We start from the raw sequence: 23,801 nt of genomic DNA, 5'->3' as shown, positions 1-23,801 counted from the left end.
CTTAACCTCTTTTTACCGAGATGGAATTGTTTAATTGCACCAGCCATAATTTTCACATAATTGCCTTTTTCATTCATGCTTGTTTTGTCTGACAGTGTACACAGCAGACAAGCCTTGTCTCAACGTTTTTGTAGTTTTCTAATTATGTGCTGTCAGTGTTGAATGTTTCTAGAGTGTATGTGTCTACATACTGTTTTGTCACCTTTCTTAACTTTGCATGTCATATCGAAGACTCCTAGTAATTACTGTAACAGTACTTCAGAGAAGTTATGTCAGCCTGTACATACCATTAATGCATTAATGTGTCAAAATGGCAGTGAATGACACAGCTCTAGGCAATCTTAAAAGCTACTAATGGCAACCCAGCTCAGAGGAATTGATTTGTAAGCAACACTGAAGCTATAAAACTTTCATCCTGATATGTGGCTTCACCAAGTCTTTTTCTATCATCCACCTTATATTTAGTGCAAGAGGAACAGCTGTTTGAATAAAGCAGCAGACTGTAAGGGCAAACTTTTCATGCCATCCATGCTAGGCTATTACTGTCAAAGAAAGGTAGCAGAATGGCAGAAAAGTTTAAAGGATTCGTGTGCTAACATTGCAAAGGAAAGTCTCAAATACTGCACTGTTCCACTAGCAAGAATCTAGAGTAGCTAAAAAGCTGAGGGGAGTACACCTTGACTTAAATTTTTATGAGTGAGATTTGACTCTAATGTGAAATATATTTATGCACTTGTAAAGAAAAGCATTTAGTAGCTAGAATGGTAACTGGTAGTTAACATTAGAAAGGCAAAGAAAAAAAATACCTGGAGCAGTGGGGACATAATGCAGGTACAAGGAAAACAGTTTTCTAATGGCTCTTGGCTTACGAGCTCTCCATGTAGTGCTGACTTCAGCAGCCTACAATTAGGGGTAGTTTGCTGACACATAACTGAATGCAGAGATAGGAGAGGACACATGAGAGAGGAGGTCCCTTTCAAAGAATCACAGAATATGCTGAGTTTGAAGGGACCCACAAGCATCATCAAGTCCAAAATTGATTTACAGCTGCAAAAGTTTGAAAAATGTAATTTCTAAAGGGTGGTGCATTCATAAATGTGGCTTATGACTCCTACATTTACATATTATGTGCAAACATGAGCTAATTTTTACCATTGTGAATAGGGTGTGCAGTTGAACTTTTCTGAAGTAATTTATTTATCAAAAATTCATGTACAAAACAAACAAAGGGGAAAACTATTTGGAAGTTTCATATTAAATGTCAGTACAGAACTAAAACCCCATCTCTGCTGATGTCAATGAGAGCTGTGTTATCAACTTAAATGAAACCAAAATTTTCCTCTATATATTCATATATATCTTATCTCCCTGCAGAACTGAGGGCTGGAAGGCAGGAAGATGAATTACTAGAAATGAAAAATAAAAAGCAGAAAAGGGCAGGTGATGAAAGAGCAGGTTATTATAAATGAAGAGGCAAAGAAATAAGAAAAATGAATATAAATAAGATTAAAAAAAGGAAGCCTGAGATGAGATGAAGAATGAAAAAGAGAATTATGAAAAAGTTTCCTGAGAGTCATAGCAGTTGAAAAGTTTAGGATTTTTGATCAATATGGTTAAGTGCTCTTTTTCTTCAGTGTCAGGCTAGCAACGAGCCATTGGCAGACACAGCCACTAACCTGGGGTTACTCTTCTGGCTCTCCCATTTAATAGAATGTGCAGTTTGGTTTGGGGTTATGTGTGTGTGTAATGGAACAGAATGACAACTATATTAAGAAACCAGCTCTTTGTAACTTTAAATGTAACATTCACCTGCCTCCCTCAACAGCACAGAAATCACTCTGGGAAGCCAGAAGTATTTTCCACTACTTTGCTGAAGTACCAGCCACCAAGTGAAAAACATATAATAAGAATTTTTAATTAGTGAAGAAGAAAGAACTAGTGGCTGAAATTTGAAAAATTCTTCAGTCCTTGTATTCCTTTCTTTCCTCTTCATGTATTTTTATTGTAGTTGTGCTGGCCTGAGGGCATAAGAGGCTTTATAGGCACAGTTTATTAGAGTGATTAGTGTTTGGAAGAAAATATAAATGTCTAAGACATCCTTGGGGAAAAAAAAAGTCCTTATGTATGCAGAAACAGGTCTAATATTTTGTCTTGAAAATGTCCATTCTATATTTAGAAACTTGATGTCCTCTTTCCCTTACTTGCTTTTCATGGGGATAAGAAAGTCCAAATGTTTCATCTTTCCTTCCTATTCACTGTGATTTTTTTAGTGCCAGAACAGACTTGCGTCTCAGCAAAAGCTGATAACGACCAGCAAGACACACAAACTTTTTTATTGTCCAGAAAGATTTTTTAATTATTTTTAGACGCTTTATAGAACTCTCTATAAAGGGAGGTTTGTCCTGTGTTTTGTCAATACTGAAGCAGAGCAAAACTGGGAACTAAAGGGTTTGTAGAAAATACCTAACATTCAAGGGAATATCCAAGGAGATAAGGCTCAAGGTTTATCCAAAATAGGGCGAAGTATGCATACCTAAAGAAATCACAGAACAAGCTAATCCAGAGAAAGAAGATAAGAAACTTAAAGTACCATGTTTGGCAAGAATCATCCTCAGAATCAGCAAAAACCAGGCCAAGCTGAAAAGTTCACTGAGGAAGAGGAGCAGAAAACGACCCCTGCCAGATGAAGTAACAGGATCTCCCACCATAATATTCCTCAAAAAGAGCAACTCCACCTACTCTCCACCTACTATGAATATTATAATTAAGTGTTGCAATATTATAATTTAGTATTGGAATGTAATGAATATTTATGTTAAAATGTTGTAATCTCTCACAGAAACTGTATAAATACTGTAGCCCTGCACAACTGACTTTGGAGCTCTTTGTCTGATGCTAATCGAAGGGTTCCCCAACGTTGCACCAATAAATACCTTGCTGTTTATGGACTAAAACTCTGTCTCTAAACAGTTTATTCTGCCTTTTTGGCATCAATACCCAGACTTTTAAAGACTGAATGTAAAAAGTTGGTAGAAAGTAAAATAGAAGTAAACTTGATTAAAAGTTGTGTTGTTAAGGACAAGATACTTCAGTAGTCATCCATGCTATGTTTAGCAAACTGTTGTCATATTACTCTTAGTGGTAATCACTGAACATCAAAACCAGAACTGTTTATAATTAAATAGCTTAAGTTTTTCTAGGTGTTTTTAACTAAGTGTACAATATATCAGTGTTAAGTGTTATGCTTTTCTAAAAAATGACAAATTTTGTCTTTGAATCCAAGGTAGCTTTAGTTAAAGTTTTAGATTTTTTGAGAGCGAGAGAGAGAAAAAAAGAGATTTCATGTTAGTTTTATGTGCATAATGGAGAAATCTCCAATCTAGGATCTAGCAAACTTGGTCTTCAGCCTTTCAAGGCCCATATTTTTTTCTTAACTGTTTTCATGTCTTAGAATTTCCTTACACAGACTAATGCTATTCCATAGGACTAATTTTCAAAAATACACAGAGTGCCATGATAGAGCAGGAATGCACAATAGACATGTTTTAAAATGGCAGAAAGAAACCTTTAATCATCTTTTGGCTTTCCAAGGTTAAAGTGACTGAAATGAACTCTTGAGAGGATTATTAAGTAAGGCTATGTTATCTTAACAGAAATGACTCTTTTTTATTATGTGTGGAGCATTAGTGATTGTCATGTGATTAATATGGATTATCTTGAGATGGATGCCAGAATTATCCAGTATTTAGGAACTTATTATGGAACATGAATAAAGTTTTTAAGATGAATCCAGAACACTTTGTCAAGTGAGTCTTTACATATAGAGGTGCTGTGCAGTAGTTATCCCAAAGGTGTTAATTACTTATACTAATGCACTGTACTTGCCTTAAATCAGTGTTTACTTGCTTAAAAATTGAGTTAATTTTTTATGTGTCATAATTCCTTTTTCAGCAAAAGTCATCCCACTCTTTCCACTCTGCCCATGGTACACTTAATAATGTTTACTATCATAGCAGGCAGATATGTCAAATGAAAACATTGAGCTTTGTACAGAAATGCATTCCTTCACAGAAGGAAATACATTTTGTTCCATACTTCCTGCTATCACAACTAGTGTAGACATTGATGTACAGCTACTCAGGCTTTTTTATTTTTCTGGCAAAATGTCATGACACAATGTATAGTCTAAAAATGATTTTGATTTTAAAGATAAAGTACTTTTATTGACTGGCATAACCGAACAACCTCAAACACTGGAAAGATTTAGATTCTGATTGTAGTTGAAGGCCATTTCTATTAGATAGATTTGAGAAAGACATTAAAGGTCAGAAATCTAGATCTAAACTTTATGACCAACTGTAGTCTCAGAGACATGATGTGATTTACAGAAGGCAATTTGTTTATCCAAAATTCATAACAACATGCTTCTAACTGTTGAAGTAGATTCTGGACCTCTGACAATCATCCATTTTCCTGAGGTCAAAAGCCCATCCATATCATCTGTCCTCAGCCCTGAGGAGCAGTGTGTTGCCCTCATGGTACAGTTAGCTACAAATTCTACATCAGCACCTGTCCTGACCAGGGCCCACAGGGGGGATGCTTACTGCCCACTGATCAAGATTAGACTTACTTCTTCTTGCCTTTAAATCACCTTCATATTCTCACTTCACTTAGCTAATGAATATTTTCATCTAAAGAACTGAAAGGAGACGCTCTTATTTCACATAGCTAGAACAAAGGCTTCATTTCTTTTATCCATTAAACCCAAAAGTTAATGGCAAAAAGGTACTTTGGGAAGTACAAATCCAAGATTTGAAACTTTTATTGCATTTATGTAAATTTGCCTCTGAAACACTTAAAATTTTCCTTGCAAGGTTAGAGAGACCTAGAGACAGCAAATTATTTTGAACGACTTATAATTCATGTAGATGAGGTAGGCTTTTTGCCAGAAAACTGGTTTTTATCCCTTTACAGAAAAACGTCCTGCTAACCTTAATCTGTTGAAGTGAGGCATTGCTTACTGAATTATTAGTGCAATATTGTAAAAGAGCAAAAGTTGATGTAGAAAATAAACCTGCACTGAGAAGACTATAAAATGTTTAATAGCATCACTGTCACAATTGTACTTAATGGTTCTTAAATAATTGCACAAATGTTGCAGTACCTCTCAGTCTTCAAAAATATGCATTTTCTTAAATGGGTTTTTGTAATCCGTTGGGACATGATGTTTTCTTCTATGCAGTTTTTATTGTGAATGAAATTAATTGTGGGTTACTGCTTTAATCCTTCCATTTCAGAAAGGCAGGTCAGGCACCAGCTACATGCTATATGCAACGTACAAATCCCTCCATTTCCTTAAATTCCATCCTTTTGTAATATGTGTGCCACTCAAAGAAGTAGCATAATATTGTAGAAATACTGTAGTGCCATAAATGTAATACATGGTGAATAAGTGCTTTAAAGTACTCCAGTAATTTTAATCTGAGAGAATAAAAAATTGGTTTGACTGCAATGTGTTAGAATGCATTAAGTCATCACCCAAAATACTTTTGTACTTTGTTCTTTGAGCATCTAGAATGATGACATGCCAGTATATGTTTTTAGAATCACATTTTCTATATGGATGCTTTCTGAAATTTTTGAAATATAAGATGTCCAGTACATATCTGATGTGCCTAACATAGAGACTAATCAACTGTTTTGTTTACTTCATCTTTTTCTTTCCTTCTTTATGAAATCATAAAATGGGTCAGGTTGGAAGGGACCACAGTGGGTCATGTGGTCCAACCTCGCTGTTCAAGCATTATCGTCCCAGAGCACACGGCACAGGATCATGTCCAGACACCTCTTGAATACCTCCAGTGAGGGAGATTCCACAATCTCTCTGGGCAATCTGTTCCAGTGCTTAGTCAGCCACACAGGAAAGAAGTTCTTCCTTATTTTCAGGTGGAACTTCCTGTGCATCAGTTTCTGCATGTTGCCTCGTCTTGTTACATGACACCACTGAGAAAAACCTGGCTCCATTCTCTTGACACTCTCCCTTCAGAGGGTACTAAGAAATGAATGGCTCTGTTCTGTAACTGCCCTGGTCCTTTTGCTTCCTTACAGGCATAGTGGTGCCATGGTTTGCCAAAGTCCAAGGACCTGTGCACAGTGGCTGAACACTGTGTTGGCCTACTTGGATAGCAGGGTACTCCTTTGAATGGGTGGAACGCTCATGCCATGACAGGGTTAGTAGCTGAAATGTTCTCTTTGTCCCTCAGCTTAATCTAAGATCAGGCTATTTGGCTTCACTCAACAGACATTATTTGAAGCACAGCTTCTGCTACAGAGCGTGCAGGCTCTCCTGTTGGCATATGGAATATTCTTGGAAGTCATCCAGTGGCTTACCTTTGCAGTTTTGCCACATCTCTGGACGTACCAATTGGGATTACTTTTGGTGGAAACACAGTACTCAAGTGAAAAGTTCCTTGCGTCATTGAGATGATTTTTTTTTATCTACTATTTAAGAAAAATACATTTTACTACTCAGACTTCTAGTTTGGCTGATTACAAACTTCCAGGAGTGCTTTTTCCCCTCACTGGATCTTTCATTGAATGTATATATGAACAGAGAAAAGGTTACAGTGTATTTACAATGGATTCAGATTTCTGCATATGAAACTAGTTTATCTCAACTTTCCATATGCTTGCTAAGTAAAGACATTTTTAAATGATGCTGTACATTTAGTTACAGTTTGGGTTCTAACCTGCTTTGAAGCTATGTGATCATATATAGCTAAATGTTTTGTACTGCCAAAAGTACAAGAACTTTTGCTCTGCAGAAAAACTTCATCTGTTATATAAATCAGTATATAAATATGTATAAAATTATGTTTATCTATAATGAACCTCTGCAACTTTCTATAATACACTTCAGTCTTAGAAGGAATGGCAATGATAACACCTCTATTGTCTAATTTGCCTCTGAAACTGTTGCAACCATACAATTTTTTTAGCGACAAGAGAGAATATGATTATTTTTCCAGTTATAACACTAGATTTTCAGTTTTCCATTGGAGAGCAGCACTCTATGAAAGACATTTCAAATCTCATTATTATTAATGTTTTGAAAATTCTTAACATGCACAGTACAGCATAACTTCATTAGGCTGTTTTGTAAATCAATAAGTTGAAACTGTGTGCTAAAATCTGTTCTGCTTTTTCATAACATTTTTTTTCCAAATGTGAGCAAACCTCTTAGAAAATGAAAATAAAATCTCAATAAATATGCTTTTCAGTTATGGGCTCCTCTTGAAATTTCTCTGTCTTGTACCTACAAATTCTGGCACACTGCAATAAGGAAAAACAGAGACCTTTTATGATGAGTCTTGAAGCAATCAGTAGGGTTAAAAACCATTCTACTATATTTTACTTTGGGTCATATTTTGCCTCAATCTTTTGTACTACTCAATTTATAATTTAAATAAAAAAGTAAGAGAATATAAAAAGAGAATCACAAAAATGTAGTCAAGCAGGAAGGTGTTTGGCAAAAGTAGTAAATGACTGATGTTCATAACGGTTCTGGGAAACAGCTTAAGGAATTTCAGATGTGGTGGAGGAGAAGAACAAGAGTAATTGCAGAATGTGAATGGATAAGTGTCTGGGAGAATCATTCAGAAAGATTACTAGACAAGCAAAATGTCTGTTGCTGCTCTGTGTTGCACAATACCTGAAGATGGAAGGGAAGCTATGTATTTAATACAGTATAGTCATTTTCTGTGACTATATATGCATAAATAAGAAAAAAATGATTAGACATTCTGCACTCTATAAGGAGTGGATTTTGTGAGATTTTTGATTGAGATAGTCTGCAAAAATTCATGTTAATTTCTTAACAAATATTAGATCCCCTTATGTGTAACTGAAAACTCTCAAACTTGTGAGTGACTGACTATGTATGAGCCATGTATTATCTCCTCAAGGAATATATTTCCACCTTATTTTTCATTTTAGTAGCTGTTTTCTGATGTAATATTTGTAGTCACTGAGTAAAGACTGCTCTTTTGGATACTCAATCACATAAATCCTTATAGCTGAGGATATTGCTTGATATTCTGAGTAATTCCTCCATAGATATGGGATTTGGCTTTAAGCTTCTGGTTGATAATGATCCCAGTGTTGTACTTATTCCTTCAAGTAGTATATTCCTTCAAGTATATATGCCTTCAAGTTATTCTATAGTAATAACTTTGCACCCTTTCTGTCCCTCCCTCCTTAAGTAACCTTAGCATATTTCTAAAAATGACACAATAGACCAGGTCCTGCCATGTACATTATTATACAGTACAGGAGTGAAGACCTTTCAGTTCTCTCATTAGAAAGGATACCTTGGATTCTAATCAAGAGTTCCCCTTCAGTCCTTGTGCCTTCATTTGAAGAAAATCCAGGTAGTGACTTGATTCAGTTCTCAGTTTTAAAATAGCTGTCATCTTTTCTGTTACTAGCAATATCTCAGGATGCTGTTAACAGCATGCAATCGCAGGAGTTATAATGAATGAATGTTTTCTGTTCAGACAATTAAATTTGCATGGTTTTTCTTGAGAAAAACATAATTTCTTCATTTTTTTTCATTTTAAGAGGGTTGCTTTACTAATGAACTGATGTTTGAAAAAAATTCTGGTAATGTTTTTGGTAGATAACGCAAATGTCTTACAAACTGTTGGACCCCATTTGGGTCTTATGTATATATAAAATTCCAAATAGAAAGATAATTTTTCTTCTCAGGCCACCATTTTTTTTTTTTTTTTTTTTTTGGTAGCCCTCTGAGATTACAATTTATTTTACCTTGTAACCCTGGCAGTGCAGTAATTCTCAAGTTGAACCTTTTCAGGGAATACAGCTTAACTTTCACCAGCAGCAGGAAGCATCTGACTGAAAGGCAAATTATGATCTTCTGGATATGGCATGCATGCTGTGTAATTCTGAGTTCAGTCTGGGTCTCAGTGGGGATGGACAAGTTTAATAAATTTCTTCCCAGAGGCAGTTTATTTTTTGGTGCCTGAAGTTACAGCAGGCATTTTGTTCAACTGCTAAACTTCGTTCATTGGAAAATACACAGAATTTAATTGATAAAATCAAATTTAAAAAGCTAATAATTTTTCTACCGTTTTCCTGGTAGCCAATGCTGACTTAAAGGTTTGCATCATTGTAATCAAAATGGAAGTGTTACTTCAATGATTTTACTAACTTTAAAAATGTATGAGACTGAAATACAAACAGAAAATTAAGATAATAACGAGTGAAAGAGAAATGTTATCATTATATTTAAAACACATGCTGATGGGTTGTACATCCACATCTCTACAGCTCACTCAGCCACTAATTGACTGTTATGCTGTATGCACTATGTACTATCTGTTTAGTAAAAATTGTAAAGGGATGACATGATAACGCTTATGAGTTGTACTATTCTGTGCACTCTGCATCTATTCATTTTGCCTATTCAACATTTATAATATCATGGAGGGTTTTATGACACTTCAAGTAGTTTGTCCCAGAACACTAAAAGACCATACAAGCATACAGAGAACCATTTGTTTACAAGAGGCAATTACTCTTTACTGGACTGTTTCAATATTGTGAGTTACAGAGCTGTGCACACATCAGCTGCTCTTCCATGGAAGTAAATCTTACTTAAAATGCAGCAAGAGAGAACTACCTGAAAACATATTTCACTCCTTCATTCTGCTTCACATTTGGCCTTGATCCCACTTACTTATAAATTAAATTGATTGTTTTCAGGTAGTTTATTTTTGATCATATTTGTGTGTCTGAATGACAATAACAGTTTGCTTCCCTGATAATAACAGTAACTTGCTTATGCTCACTGCTGTCTGGAAGATAAAGTTGCAACTGGACTTGATTTACACATGAGCAGTTATACTTTCCTGAACTAAGGGGTCTGTGCCTGGCTCATATATTAATGGTATATGAACATTAACCATATATTAATTCTCAGAGCAAGAATATTTCGAAATATTTTACAGCAAAATAGGAGGGCATCCATCACTGTCATAATTCCTGTGGGAATAAAAGGTTTTGTGACACAGTAACTTTGAGACTGCAGCCCTGGAGATTTTTCATGTTCTAGGAATTTTTTGTGTATTTTGCAGCTGAATTTAAACACAAGTGTTACAGAGATATAGTAAAGGTCTTGTTTTTCCAAGGAAAGTGGAAAACCACTTTTTGCAGTGAGTGTTTATTTGCAGGGAATGTTTGCAGGAAAGTAATGTGAGCTTTATGGCCAGTAGAACGATGAATTTCATATTTGCTTGTTTTGGTTTGTTTGTTTGTTTTTTTTTTTTCCCTTCTTTTGGATATCATATGCAAAGCTTAACTGCTAGAATAATTTTTTTATTACCAAATTGCTACATGAAAATTTGTGCATGTTCCTATTACTGATGAGAGAGCTGTTTCTTTTGTTTCCTTGTGCTGTTGCTTTAATCGGTTCAGTAAGTTAAAGCACTAAAATTAGCCTAGTGGCTTGGCATCAGTTGGAAAAACAAATCAAGTTTCTGAAAAACAATATAAATACAGATTGACTACTGAAAATGCTTGTTGCTGTAGAGGACAAAATACATTTTAAAATTTTATGGGCTTAGAAGAACATATTAGTGAGGATTGCCTTTCTAGCTTTTTACTGTGGTGTTACTTATCAGTTATGATCAGCAGTTACTGCATGAAAATGTTCAAATAATTTTTAAATAGTACAGCTAGAATACTTTCACTTAAACTCTTTCCATCCTATTTAAGCTAAAATACTGTATACTTACATCCAGTCTGGGATGTCTTCAAGGCTAGTATATTTTTTCATGAATGTAGGTATTTTGAGATTAAATAGGGGAAGACCACAGCTTGAGTGGAAATTTATAGAAATTAGAAATACTTCTTTTTCAAACTAGAACATTTGTTGCATTTTTTTTTTATTTTCCCTTAATATACATATCAAGTGTTTCCAGGAAGGTAACTCTTTCATTTAAAAGCATTACAACTTTAATTACCTTCCCTATTTAATAATAGCTTGTTTGTTTTCTTGTTCATGGAGGAAGAAATGCAAGATGTGGACAAAGTGGTTTAATTTCTCTGCCACATCATTAACTTATCTAGGAACACTGCTGGGAAATTAATCATGCAGTGTGGGTCATTGTTCTTCCATTGATTACTTGTGGTTGTTCAGGGATTATGCTGCCAGTCTTCTTCCTACTAACTTCACTTCAAGTAGTTCCTGAGGTCTTGCTGTGCTAGGGCCAAGCTATTACTAGTGAAAAGAAATTGTCTTCCTGTAAATAAATACTGAAGGTTTCCACGTCCTTGTTACTCAAAAGGCATTTCTAACTCCAGTTTGAGAGTGCTCAACCCTCTTATGAAATCAAAATTTGACTGGACACTTGTTGCCAGGATACAACAATTTAAGTTGTATCTTCTCTACCTTCTTATCTTACAAACAGAGTACAGTCAGTTGTGAAAATAGTATTTCCATTCCAATGGTCATTTTGAAGTCCTAGAGGAAATCAAATCAGAGCCCAGACCAGGTATGGACAGACCATCACCAACAGATGTGGGGTGAGAAATGCTGACTTTGTGTGAAGATTATGTGTGACTGCAGGTACACAGTATCAATTGTTGCAGTGAGCTGTAATGGGTCCTCTTGCTGTCATCATAGTCAGCCTTTAACTGAGTTTAGATGTCCCTGGCATCTACAGGCACTTCTTCCTTCTAGCCATTCAATTGTTTCACAGTACTTGTTACGGATGACCCTCTCATTTTTCTATTTCAATATGGTATCACCTAGAACTTTTCATGATGCGCATTTATGACAACTGTTTTGTAGTCCTGGGTATTTTTAAATGTTAATTAGTAATTTTATAGACATGTAATCTGGCTATCTTGAACTTGTTCTAGAAGGGAGAAAATGTGAAGTAAATACTCAATATGTTTAGTGAAACTGCCATAGCTGGAATGCCAGATGAAACAAGTTTAGGAATACCCTGTATTACTACTGTAACAGAAAGTATTTTGGATTACACTCTTTAGGGACAATAATCCTCTCAGTACTAAATCCAGACTAGATGTTAATTTCAGGAGAGCAAAGTTTCTGTTTCTTTTAATTAATGCTCTTCAGCTCCTCCTTCTGAAGCCGGGAGTGTTACTGGTCTTCTCAAGAGAATCTGCTAAGTTTCTGCCTTGAAGAAGAGAATACGGTTCTTTTCTGGCTCCTGTTCTGTGAACATGTTGCATCTGCAGAGTTCTGGCTCTTCATACCTTGTGTTTTTATAATTAACCCTCCAATCTCTCATATCTCCCGTGGTATTGATTGTCCCACTCTGCTCTGCACTGCTGCAGCCCCACCTTGAATATTGTGTGCAGTTTTGGGTACCACAGTATAAGAAAGACATTAAGCTATTAGAGACTGTCCAAGGAGGGCAGCGAAGATGGTGAAGGACCTCGAGGGAAAGCCATATGAGGAGCAACTGAGGTCATTTGGTCTGTTCAGCCTGGAGAAGAGGAGACTGAAGAGAGAGTTCATTGTAATTACAACTTCCTTGTGAAGGGAAGCAGAGGGACAAGCACTGATCTCTTCTCTGTACTGACCAGTGACAGGACCCAAGGGAATGGCCTGAAGTTATGTCAGGGGAGGTTTAGAATGAGGTTCTTCACCCAGAGCACGGTTGGGCACTGGAACAGGCTCCCCTGGGAAGTGGTCACAGCACCAAGCCTGACGGAGTTCAAGAACTGTTTGGATGATGTTCTCGGGCACATGGTGAGACTCTTGGGGATGATCCTGTGCAGGGCTAAGGGATGGACTGGATGAACCTTGTGGGTCCCTTACAACTCGGTTGATTCTGTGTTTAAGATGCAAGATTCTTTACACTCATTTTCAGAAAGTTGTAACTGAAAAGAATCTGATAATGTAGAACCAAGAGTTGTGATATTTCTTCAGATAAATACAAGCCCACATATTTGCAATAAAATTACAGTATGTGTGATCAATATTGATTAGATATTTCTGTCTTCAGGTAACCATTTTCTTGAAAAGATGTGCCCATTTACAAGATAAAATATTTAGAGTAATCTGGAGGTATTTATAGGTGTTCACTTATTGAACAGAAGGGTAAAGCAGAAAAAAGTCTACCTTTGTTGAGTTTGAAGTCACATTGCCTCAAATTTAACTTTCCATTTATATAAAAGGAGATTAATGAGGAAGGCACTCACCTTTACCTGAAGGTCAGATTCAGACTGGTTTTAACTGGGTAATAAATATTAACAAAATGCAGCCTTTGCTTGAAATGTTAAAAATTTCATAGAGAAAAAAATGTTTTACACAATTTAGCAATTTATATGTCAAATGCCAAAGCAATTTTTTTTTGATCACTTCAAATGCTTCAGACCCTAGGGTTTCATTTCAGAGATGTAACTGGTTGCATATTTCTAAATATTCATGGCCTGATTTTTCATTGGGCTCATTTTAACAAGAATGTAGAAAGAAAACCTGGAGGACTAAAGAAAGATCTTATTGTAGATTTACAGTTCACTGACAGTCTGTAATATTAACTTATTGAGCTTATGGTAGTTCAGGTTAGACAAAGCACTTCCCTGTATGTTGTCTATTACAAAAACTATATAGAGATTATAAAGTCATTAAATGGTTCTGATTAATATTAAAACACTTTAATAAAATTGTATCAGTAATTTTCAGTTGTAAGTTTCTACTCATTGTTTTCCACATTTGATCAATGTTAATGAACAAATTTCAAAATCAAGGACATCATCACAAATTCATACACTCTGAACTTCTCAATACAATGCACCTCATATGAGGCTTTGATCAAAGATAACAATTACAATAACTTTTCCATATAACTTTCCCTACTTCCCTAAGACTTTGTGCCAGATTTCTCCATAAGACTCAGAACTATTAAAGTTTTTTTGTCTTTGAGATTAATTATACTCCAAAATGATTTATACAGGCAGCAACAAGGCATAGATGTCCTGCCTTACTAATATAATTACCTCACTTGTACCATCTGTAATATCATGTAGGGATACTAGCCCAGTTTTTGAAATATTCTGCAGATCTGTGATTGCAGTGTGAACTCAGATTTTGAATTGACTAGCTTCAGAATTATTCTCAGGCATCCTATTTTGATGATTCTATGAAGGATTTGGATGTGTTGGAGCAGGTCCAGAGAAGGGTAACAAAGCTAGTGAAGGGTCTGGAGCACAAGCTCTGTCAGGAATGGCTGAGGGAATTGGGGTTGTTTAGCCTGGAGAAGAGGAGGCTCAGGGGAGACCTTATCCCTCTATACAATGACCTGAAAGGAAGTTGTAGCCAGGTCAGGGGCGGCCTCTTCTTCCAGGCTACCAGCAACATGACAAGAAGACACAGTCTTAAGCTGCACCAGGGGATGTTTAGGTTAGACACTAGGAAGAATTTCTTCACAGAAAGAGTGATTGGATATTGAATACTGGAATGGGCTGCCCAGGGAGGTGCTGGAGTCACCATTCCTGGAGATGTTTAAGGACAGACTGTACGTGGCACTTGGTACCATGGTCCAGTTGAAAGGGTGGTATCTGGTCATAGGTTGAACTTGATGATCTCAGAGGTCTTTTTCAACCTAATTGATCCTGTGATTCTGCAAGTCTGTGATTTTATAACTTACTACAAGAACAGATAAAATATAAAGCATCTAATGTTTTTATTTACTGGATTCTTTATACTACTACCTGACCTCTTGCTGTATTTTGGGTTGGTTTCTTTGTTGTATATGCTGAGTGTAAGTAGAAAATCACACTAAAAATTGGTCCTATGCCTATTATTTTCCCTTTTGGCCCAGTCATAAAATTCCAAATCTTTGACTTGAGCCATGAGAGCGTGCTGCAAAAGGCACATCTGAATTTCTGCAAACTGAAATAATTTTTATGTTCACTCTTAAAGCTAGTGAACTCCACTGTGTGCAAAGAATTGTACAGTTATCTCTAAATGCTCAAAACCACTTAATAATCTATCCAGCAGAACAGTCTATACATTTAATGCCATAAAAAGAATTAGATTCCTTAAGTTAAAAAAAAATATGTTCATTTCTAGAGTCTATCATGAGGTAATTTTCCTGAAGCAAGTTCACCTATAACTAGAAGTCTGAATTTAGTATTAAGACTGAATGTTGATTGCCAGGCTATGCAACTACAAGGGAGAGTTAGTAAAGAACATCTTTCAAAGGTTGGAGTGACACATAAATCTCAGGAGGAAAAAAAGTATGTATGTTCATGTATGCACAGTAATTATGTACTGGTTGGATCCAATTGGAAATAAAAAAAAAGTGGTATAAAGAAGCAGGTAAGATCTTTTTCAAGATATGCTTAATGCATAATAAATATAATTTCAGTAAAGTGGAATTTGTTTTGTACATAAAAGTCAGCCTGTATTGTCACTGAAAGTTCTAGAAAATACTGAAAATAAGAATACCTCCATGAATTTTCATTGGGCTATGTTTTATCTCTGAAGTTTTAAGTGAAATGTAATGTTTGCTAAGCCTTGGTTCTCTACAGAAGCATTACCATTTCTATTGCTTCTGTATTCACAAACCATGCACTTTGTACATGATTCCAAGGCAAATCAACACCAAAAAAAGACTATTGAATTCAGTGCAATTGCAGTTGATAAGTGATAAACATGCAGTTACACAGCTCAGCCCATATTTATCAATGTGGCTGTGAAGGAAAATTGAGTAAAATGTTGTTGATAGATAGGTTACAGGAGTTCAAAGCTTAAAGTCTTCCTAACGAACATGGTGAAACCATAGTTGTTTCCAGACCAGTCATTCAGTCCAATGTTTATTCAGCAGATTATAGCATAATTCTGCTTTCCTCTTGCAGTCCAATTTATATTCACAGATGATGATATGAACACTGAATCACCCATGCATGACTGCTTGGTTATGTGAAGGAATCCTTCTCAGTTCTTTTCTTCAATTTATTTTCTTTGACAGTTTGTTTGGGCTTTTGTTTAGTTTTTCTTTAATGTTTTCTTTATTAGTGCTGTCTTTTTGAATAGTACCACTGATTACCTCTCCTTTCCATTTATTCCTCTTATATTCCAAATCTCATGGCTTTTCATACAGCTTTCCAGATTCCTTCCTGGGAAAAAATAACCATCAGTGCAGTACTTTTGCTGCTTTAATGTTTCCTTCTTTCTCACTTATTTCCCCCCGTTTTTATTGTTAAGTACATTTCTTTTTTTGTCCTGCTTTCTGATCTTACTTCTTTCTCTTCCTTGCTATCTTTTTAATGGCATAATCAAAGTCCTCAGAAACACATGCTATCAGCCCTTTACTGAACTGTGACTTCCTGATGCTTCTCCTGGATGAAGTGCTGCGAGCTCCAATGATCACGCAGGTAATCAGAAGGCTAAGTCATGGACTTTGAAGCACGAAAGGAAGTTTATTTTGGGAACACTACACAGCTGCCAGAACACACAGCTGGGTGTCAAGGAACACACCCAGGCCGCAGGTCTCCTTGGTTATATATATATATTGAAGGGCTTTAGGCATGAGCTGTGCTGCCTTCTGAGCTGTTCCTTGTCTCTTCTTCTCTTCCCTTCCCCGACTTGTGAGAAAAGAAATGCTTCTTCTCAGATAAGAGTTGTTTGTCTTATCTGTCTTAGCCAAGAAACAGCTCTCAAGAAAAGACAAAGAATGGTTGTTCTCACACATTCTCTCAATGTACATTTCTTTAAGCCACAACAGGTTTCTTGAGCAAAGAGGTTTTCAAACCATTTACCTTCTTGACTGTTTCTTGCTCAGGGCCCTCTCAGTGCCTGCAGGTGCACCCTGTGTTCCTCATGTACTTTTGTGACCACATTTACTTTTTCTCTCTCTCCCTTACTTAAGTATTTATATAGGAAACAGAAGATTCCTTAAAACCTGGTTTAGAAATACAATCCTTGAATAGCAAGCATGAAATGCCTGAGGTCACCAGTGTAAAGAAACATTTGCAATTGACATTGATACTAAAATGTGTTTTCACAATTAGGACAACTACAAATTACAATGACTCATGTCATGGATGATTCATTGAAAGAAAGAACACCCATAAATGTTAATCATTCTTCACAAATGCATTCTGCAGACTATATTTCCAGCTTGTTATTTGCAAGCTATTTTAATTTTCTCCAAAACTTAAAAAATTGTAAGTAGTCTGCAAAGATGTGTTTGCCTCACTTTAGAATTCTTGTCTATGTCCTGGAAACTTTTCAAAGGGCTTTTTCCTGCCAAAGTGCTATAAAGAGGTTTAAAAGGAAAATAATAAAAAAAAAAGAGTTAAAGCATTTAAGAGTAAAAATGATTCAAGGATTCTTTCTTCATCCTCTGAGTGTCTTACATATATAATGTAACATTTGATTTACCTGTAGTCATGTAGTTATCTATTTTCAGTGCTCTTCTCTTACCAGCCCATTAAACTGACTGTTTAAGCACTAATGATCTCCAGAAGGTCCTCCTGGACCCCCTCAAGCTCACTACCATCAACCTCTTTTTCACTCAGAAAATTTCTCTAATGTTTTGGTAAATAAATTGATAATTAATTCACAATGTCAATTCAGAACATCTATTGAAGTTATTGTAAGTATGGTTTTCACCTTTTAGGAGTCTTCACTTTGAAATCACTAAATGGGTAAGGTTAGAAGGGGCCACTGGAGATCATCTAGACCAGCCTCCTGGTTCAAGCAGGTCCCATGGAGCAAGTTACTCAGGATTGTGTTCAGATGACTTTTTGAATATCCCTAGAGAAGGAGACTATGCAACTTCCCTGGGCAACCTGTTCCAGTGCTCTGTCACCCTCACAATAAAGAAGTTCTTCCTCATGGTCAGGCAAAACTTTGTGTTTCTGCTTGTGCCCATTGTCTTTCATCCTATTGCTTGGTATCACCGAGAAGAGCCTGGCTCCATCCTCTTAACACCCACCCTTCAGATACTTATATTCACGGATAAGTATTTTATTATTATTATGGGTTGTGATGCCTTTGTGATAAAAAATATAAATAACATCTGCGTAGCAGGGATAGACATTTGAAATATTGATAGAGATTTTAATTTATCTTCACAAACATGAGAGCTCCTAATGCAAATATGTATTGGCACAAATATTCACTACACTTGGTTTCTTAAAGCACTTGTGGAAATAAAAGGTACACTTAGGAATAACATTCTGAAAAACTGAGCCCTTAAGTAGTTTCGTACACGATAAAGCTATTGTCAATTCTATATTATTTTAATGCATGTAATTCTTTTATTGTATGCACTCAGGAAGTAATCTCAGTGGTTGATGAAGATGTTAGTTAAGTTGTTGATTAGTGTACATGTACTTAGAAAAATGGAAGAATTTACACTCAGCTCAGAAATATTAAAATCAACTATATTGTGGGACCAGCAATGTTTTCAAAATCTATAGGTACAGTATTTTATAGTACAAATAGACCTTGAGTGATGGAAACAGTATTTGCTTACAAGGCCTGAGACCTCTGTGCATTTAGGAACTATAATTATATATGCTTCTCTTTCCTTATCAGAAAAGACGTAAAGTATGTAGCAATTTTGTATATGTCCATCTATGTATTAAATATGTTTGTATTAAAAGATTGATAATTCAGTGGATGGACTCCTTGCAATATTGCCTTTTTTCAAGGTTTACATCTGTGCTACCTTAAATTCTATAAGGGATTTGGCGTGTCCACCTATTCTTTCATCAAAAGAGCCATCAGTCTACCAGTATAAAACCTTGGAGGATCATCAGCATCCTGTAAGAATAACTGGCTAGATGGAAACAGAATAAAAAGTATTAGAGGTGGTTGTTAATCAGCAATGGGTAAGGAAAAGCCCTGTTTTTTGTCACTTTTTAAAGAGGCCCAGTCATTGAAATGGAAATGTGATTACAAACAGACACTTGAACATGAAGAAATTAAATCTACAAACCTGTTTGCTAGCAACTAAGCCTGAAAATGCAAAATGGTAGCAGCTAAAGCAGTGAAATATCTTTAAAGGAAGAAGGATTATTAAGGAAAATATCTTGAAATAAATTAAAAAACCTTAGAGACTGCTATATATTTATGAGGCTCAGAAATTCAAGAAAAAGTGCTATTGTCATCTGTCCAGCAAAAGTAATGTTTTTTTAATAGGAGTCTGAAACACAACATTTAGTAAAAGCTTTTCCATGTATTCCTGAGACTTCTTTCATCTCTTACCTTTGGAGATTCAAAGATGTAATTGAATTTGTTCTTTTTTTACCTCTATTTTTCATTTTTTAACTTAATACATGCATTTTGGCTTATTAAAAATTTGCTTTGTCATAAGCATTTTGCCTGCAGAAGAATTTTTATATAGCAGGCAATAAAAAATCCTAATAATGCGTTAGTGTGCAAGGGGGTTCAATTTCTTCAGAGAATTATTGCATTTCATATAATCAATGGCATGAGCTGAGTGAACCTGACCTAAATATGTCGTGATTGACCATTGAATCCTATTTCATTTTGTGTGTCTGTAGTGGCTGATCCTTTGTATATTTTGGAAATTATGCAGGCCAGCCACCCTAAAAAGTTTGACTCTGTTTGTGCCAAATCCATAAACTGAAAAGAGATTCTTCTATAAAGTCCTTTCTATTAACAGGGCTGCAGCTCAAGCTGAGACCTTCAACAAAGAAATCCCTGGGCATTTATACTCTTGCAATCTGAATTCCCCACCTCTTGTGCAGGAGTTCAGGCCGGTAGTAATATTAGAGTCTGGGTTCTTCTAGTTCTTCATTGGGTCTTTTCGTTGTAGGTGGGCTGTTTCTTTTCTTATCCCTAAGGTTGCATCTTCTGTTGACGAGTTTAACTTCCATGGCTTGAACTGGCTCTAGAACTTTTTACTTGACTCAGTAAGAGTTCAGCATATTCAGGTGAACGTGCACTGCTTGTGGGCTGAAGCTTCAGCAAATTTAGCTGCTAACACTAAGTTATGCTCAAGAAGCTCTATATAGGCATTACACCAAGTTGCATAACACTTAAAAAGTAGAAATGGAGCTAGTTATTCAATGGACTGGGTTGGGTCAGAGGAGTGGTAATGTAATCCAAGTCCTTTCACCTCCAGATCACTTTTTTTTGTCTCTCTCAGTTTGATAGTGACTAAAATTCATTACCATCTAAAGCTTGATCAGTGACATAGGTAAAATGAATCTCTGATCTAAATCTATTTCCTACTGGAAAAGTGTTCATATCACAAGAAACACTATAACTGGCACCTTCTAATAGGGCCAAGTACTCAACTGTCAGAGAGATGAGGCTTTGTTCTTAGCATGCTCTAAAGTCTTTGTTTCTCCTTAACAGTGCAGGTATTTCCATTTCACAGCAAATATAATAACCCCTGTGAGCAGTGTTTTTGTGTCATGTGTGTGACCTCTGGTCCATGCTGTTACTGTCTTGGCTATTTCAACCTTAGAGAAAAATATGAATGTACACTTAAGCCTTTAAGAAAATGCCTTTGGGAGGTAGGAAGATGCTTAGGGCCTAATCCTGCAGTACTTTGCTACTTCCTATTTTCTAGGTCCTCTGCACTCTTATGTAGGGGTACATCAGAGGTCACCCTTTATTAGGGTCCCCTTACCCCTAGCAAGGGTGCAGCGTGAATGACGGTCTGAAGAGCTCAGGCACAGCAGGCATCAGAAGGCTTTGATCAGAAGGCTGAAAAGACTTTATTCAAGATAGTTTCACAGACAGTTCATAGTAGTAGTAGTAGTAGTAGGAGGAGGAGGAGTACTAGTCATAGTTCCTAGTAGATCCTAGTAGTTCATAGCAGTAGATCTATCCTCACTCAGTAACATCCACACCTTTTATATCCTCTCACATCCAACATGTCATGACATTATTGGCTAGCCCATTCACCTCACATACACCAAAGCCTCTCATTGGTCACAGGACCACATACACACACACCCCACAGGTAGCTCTCTTCTCTTAAAGGTGCACTCCAAACAGCTCCTTAAGGGATGCACTCACTGTCACCCCTACACTCTTACACAATGATACAGTGACTAATGCAGGGCTTTCCTGAATTTCTCACTTTTTAAAATTCTCCTCTCTGCAGTTTCCTGACAAAAATACATGCATCTTCTCCATTTCTTCATGTTTTCTCATGTTTTCTTCAGAAACATTTACTATTTGAGTATTCTCCTAAAGCTTTCTCAGTGGGAGCTCTCCTCTTTTCTTAATTTCTTGCTCTTTCCCTTCCCAACTGTAAAATTTGAGGGTGATGTACTGAAGGTGTCATCTCTGCCATTTGTAGCTGAATTACTGTATTACTTCTTTTAATTACACTATGTATATAGGACACAGCCATGGTAGGGAAAAAGCTGATAAGCCCTATGGAGACAGCAGGGCAGCACACCAGTGTACTCAGGTCTGAGTTCATTTCACAGGCATTTCTGGACATAGCAGGACTGTGGGGGCTTTCAGGATGCTGCAAAAGCAGTGGACTTTCCTCTGTTGGTTAGGAAAGTATCACACATCATTTTTCACTGTTCTCCAGAATTTTGCTGGCAGATAACATTTTTATTTCTTTCTCAGGGGAAAAGTCACCATGAGACTAGCGCCTTTCTGGAAGGTGGGCTCTGTGTGTGTGTGGCCAGACTTCGTGAATGAAGCTTTGGGCAGGGCTCTCCCCACGTGGGTGTGCCCTTCCAGTCTGCGCAGTGGATTTTCGGTGAGGCTCAGCGTGCGCAGAACTGGCCCCACTGTTTAAGTCCTAAGGTCCATTTGCCACGGCCGAGAGAGCTTGGACAGTGACAGTGAAGTCCTCGGGACTAAAACCTACAGCACCCAGCATTTCCCAGGACGTCTCCCATTCAAGTACTGACCGGGGCTGACTCTGCTAAGCTTCCCAGACCTGACGGGATCGGATATCAGGGAGGCATTTAACTGCCACAAGGGTGGGCTATAGTGGTTGTAGTGAAGTACTACTTTTTCTGTCTTCTTTTTCACTTTTCCTTTGCAAAAACCCCCATCATTCTGTTTTATCATTCATTCTAGCACATATATCCACTGACTCCTACCCGAAGCATCACCTCTAGGTTTCAGGGTTTTCAAAAAGGATCCATGTGATAGGGTCCTGAATACTTATTTAGGTACACAAAAATATAGCATATGAATTTCAGAAATACCAGACTTCTACATTTCCCAACACTATTTAAAAACTGACAATTTTAAATCCAGAGCAGTACAGTACAATAAGTAACAACAACTATGCTGAGCAATTTTTAATGTTGCTCCCAATAGAAGCATTGGAAATGCAAGTGTGTACAATGGATATACATATTCCCTTTTTTCCAGCACTTTGCCAAAAAATTATAAAATTAAGATTTTTGTAGAGTTCTCTCTTGTGTGTTCCCAATCCTGATCCAGCTACTGCATTTATAACATAGTACTTTTACATTTATATATTGACAGTTAAGGCCATTGTTCAATGACACCAGCCTCAAGAAAATATTTAATGTGAATTTACAGAAACCTGAAGCCCCTTTTGCAAAAAATGAGGTAGTCTGTCATGGATCTTCTCTGTGTCTTCTTAGGAAATATATGATGATGAGTATTACTATACTGCTAGAATCTTCAGAAATTCAAAACAGATTATTGTATTTACTAGCATACTGTCCAAATTAGAAATAGAGTCACTCTGAGTTTGGTTGTCGACTAGGCAATGAGTGCTTTTATTATGTATAGTACAGGAGAAAGTAATGTGCTCACAATTCCTCACCTGTGTAATTATACAAAAGGGATTATATTTGGTTAAATACGTTTAAAAATTATTTTCAAAGTAGAACTCTTGGCTTTTACCTAAAAAATTATAATTGTGGCAGAGGTAGGTAAAAACATCTATTTAATTTCAGATATGTGTTTTCTTTCTGTGAATATATGTTAGAGAAACTGAAAAGTTATGTACAAATAGAGATGACAGGTTTCTCCATGCTGATTTTAAAACTTGCTTCTCAAACAACAAGCCTTGGTCCTACTACTGTCTTTTATGCAGCATATTGTTAGCTTCTTGAACTGTTTTAGACTGAAATGTATCTTCTGGGAAGTTTTTGTTGTTGGTTTCTGGTTTTTTTTTGTTTTTTTGTTTGTTTTTTTTAAAGGTTTGGATATATTGATACCAGTTATATCTCCTCTTCACCCAAGTCAATTGGAAATATTTCCTTATTCCAAGTTTACAAAACTTTTCCTTTTTTAAGGTAGCTTGCTTATCCCATCCTGTCTTTATCATTTTTAAAATCCCCATTGCATTCTAACTAATGGAAGAATTGAATTGTTCCTGTACTACTTCTTCTAATGTTTGCAGATTTCAGGGGCTATGAGATGCATTCAGCATCAATGGTCGGTCAGCTGAACCTCAGATAGATGTAACTTATTTTCCTGGCACCAAATTTATGCAAATCTGCATGTTGAGGAACTACAAGTAAAGACAGTTTCAGATCCTGAATATGAAGGTATACTGTGAAAACATTCAAATGCTCAATTAACCTTTAACCTCTTAAACCATGAGAAAGATTTTGGTTTAAATGTCTTTGAATTATCACATTTCCTTTAGCAATAACAGTTCTGCTCAAAATTCTTGACTACAGACATGTTCAAGTTAACATCTCTATTTTGTGGTCCACCAGATACATTCTGCTTTTTTTTAGAATGGCTGGTAATCTAAAAGTAAAGATTTACAGCCAAGCCTAATACATATAGGTCTTGA

Source organism: Pithys albifrons, chromosome 5 (assembly GCF_047495875.1).
Source record: "Pithys albifrons albifrons isolate INPA30051 chromosome 5, PitAlb_v1, whole genome shotgun sequence".
Classification (NCBI taxonomy): Eukaryota; Metazoa; Chordata; class Aves; order Passeriformes; family Thamnophilidae; genus Pithys; species Pithys albifrons.
This window is presented reverse-complemented; position numbering follows the sequence as displayed.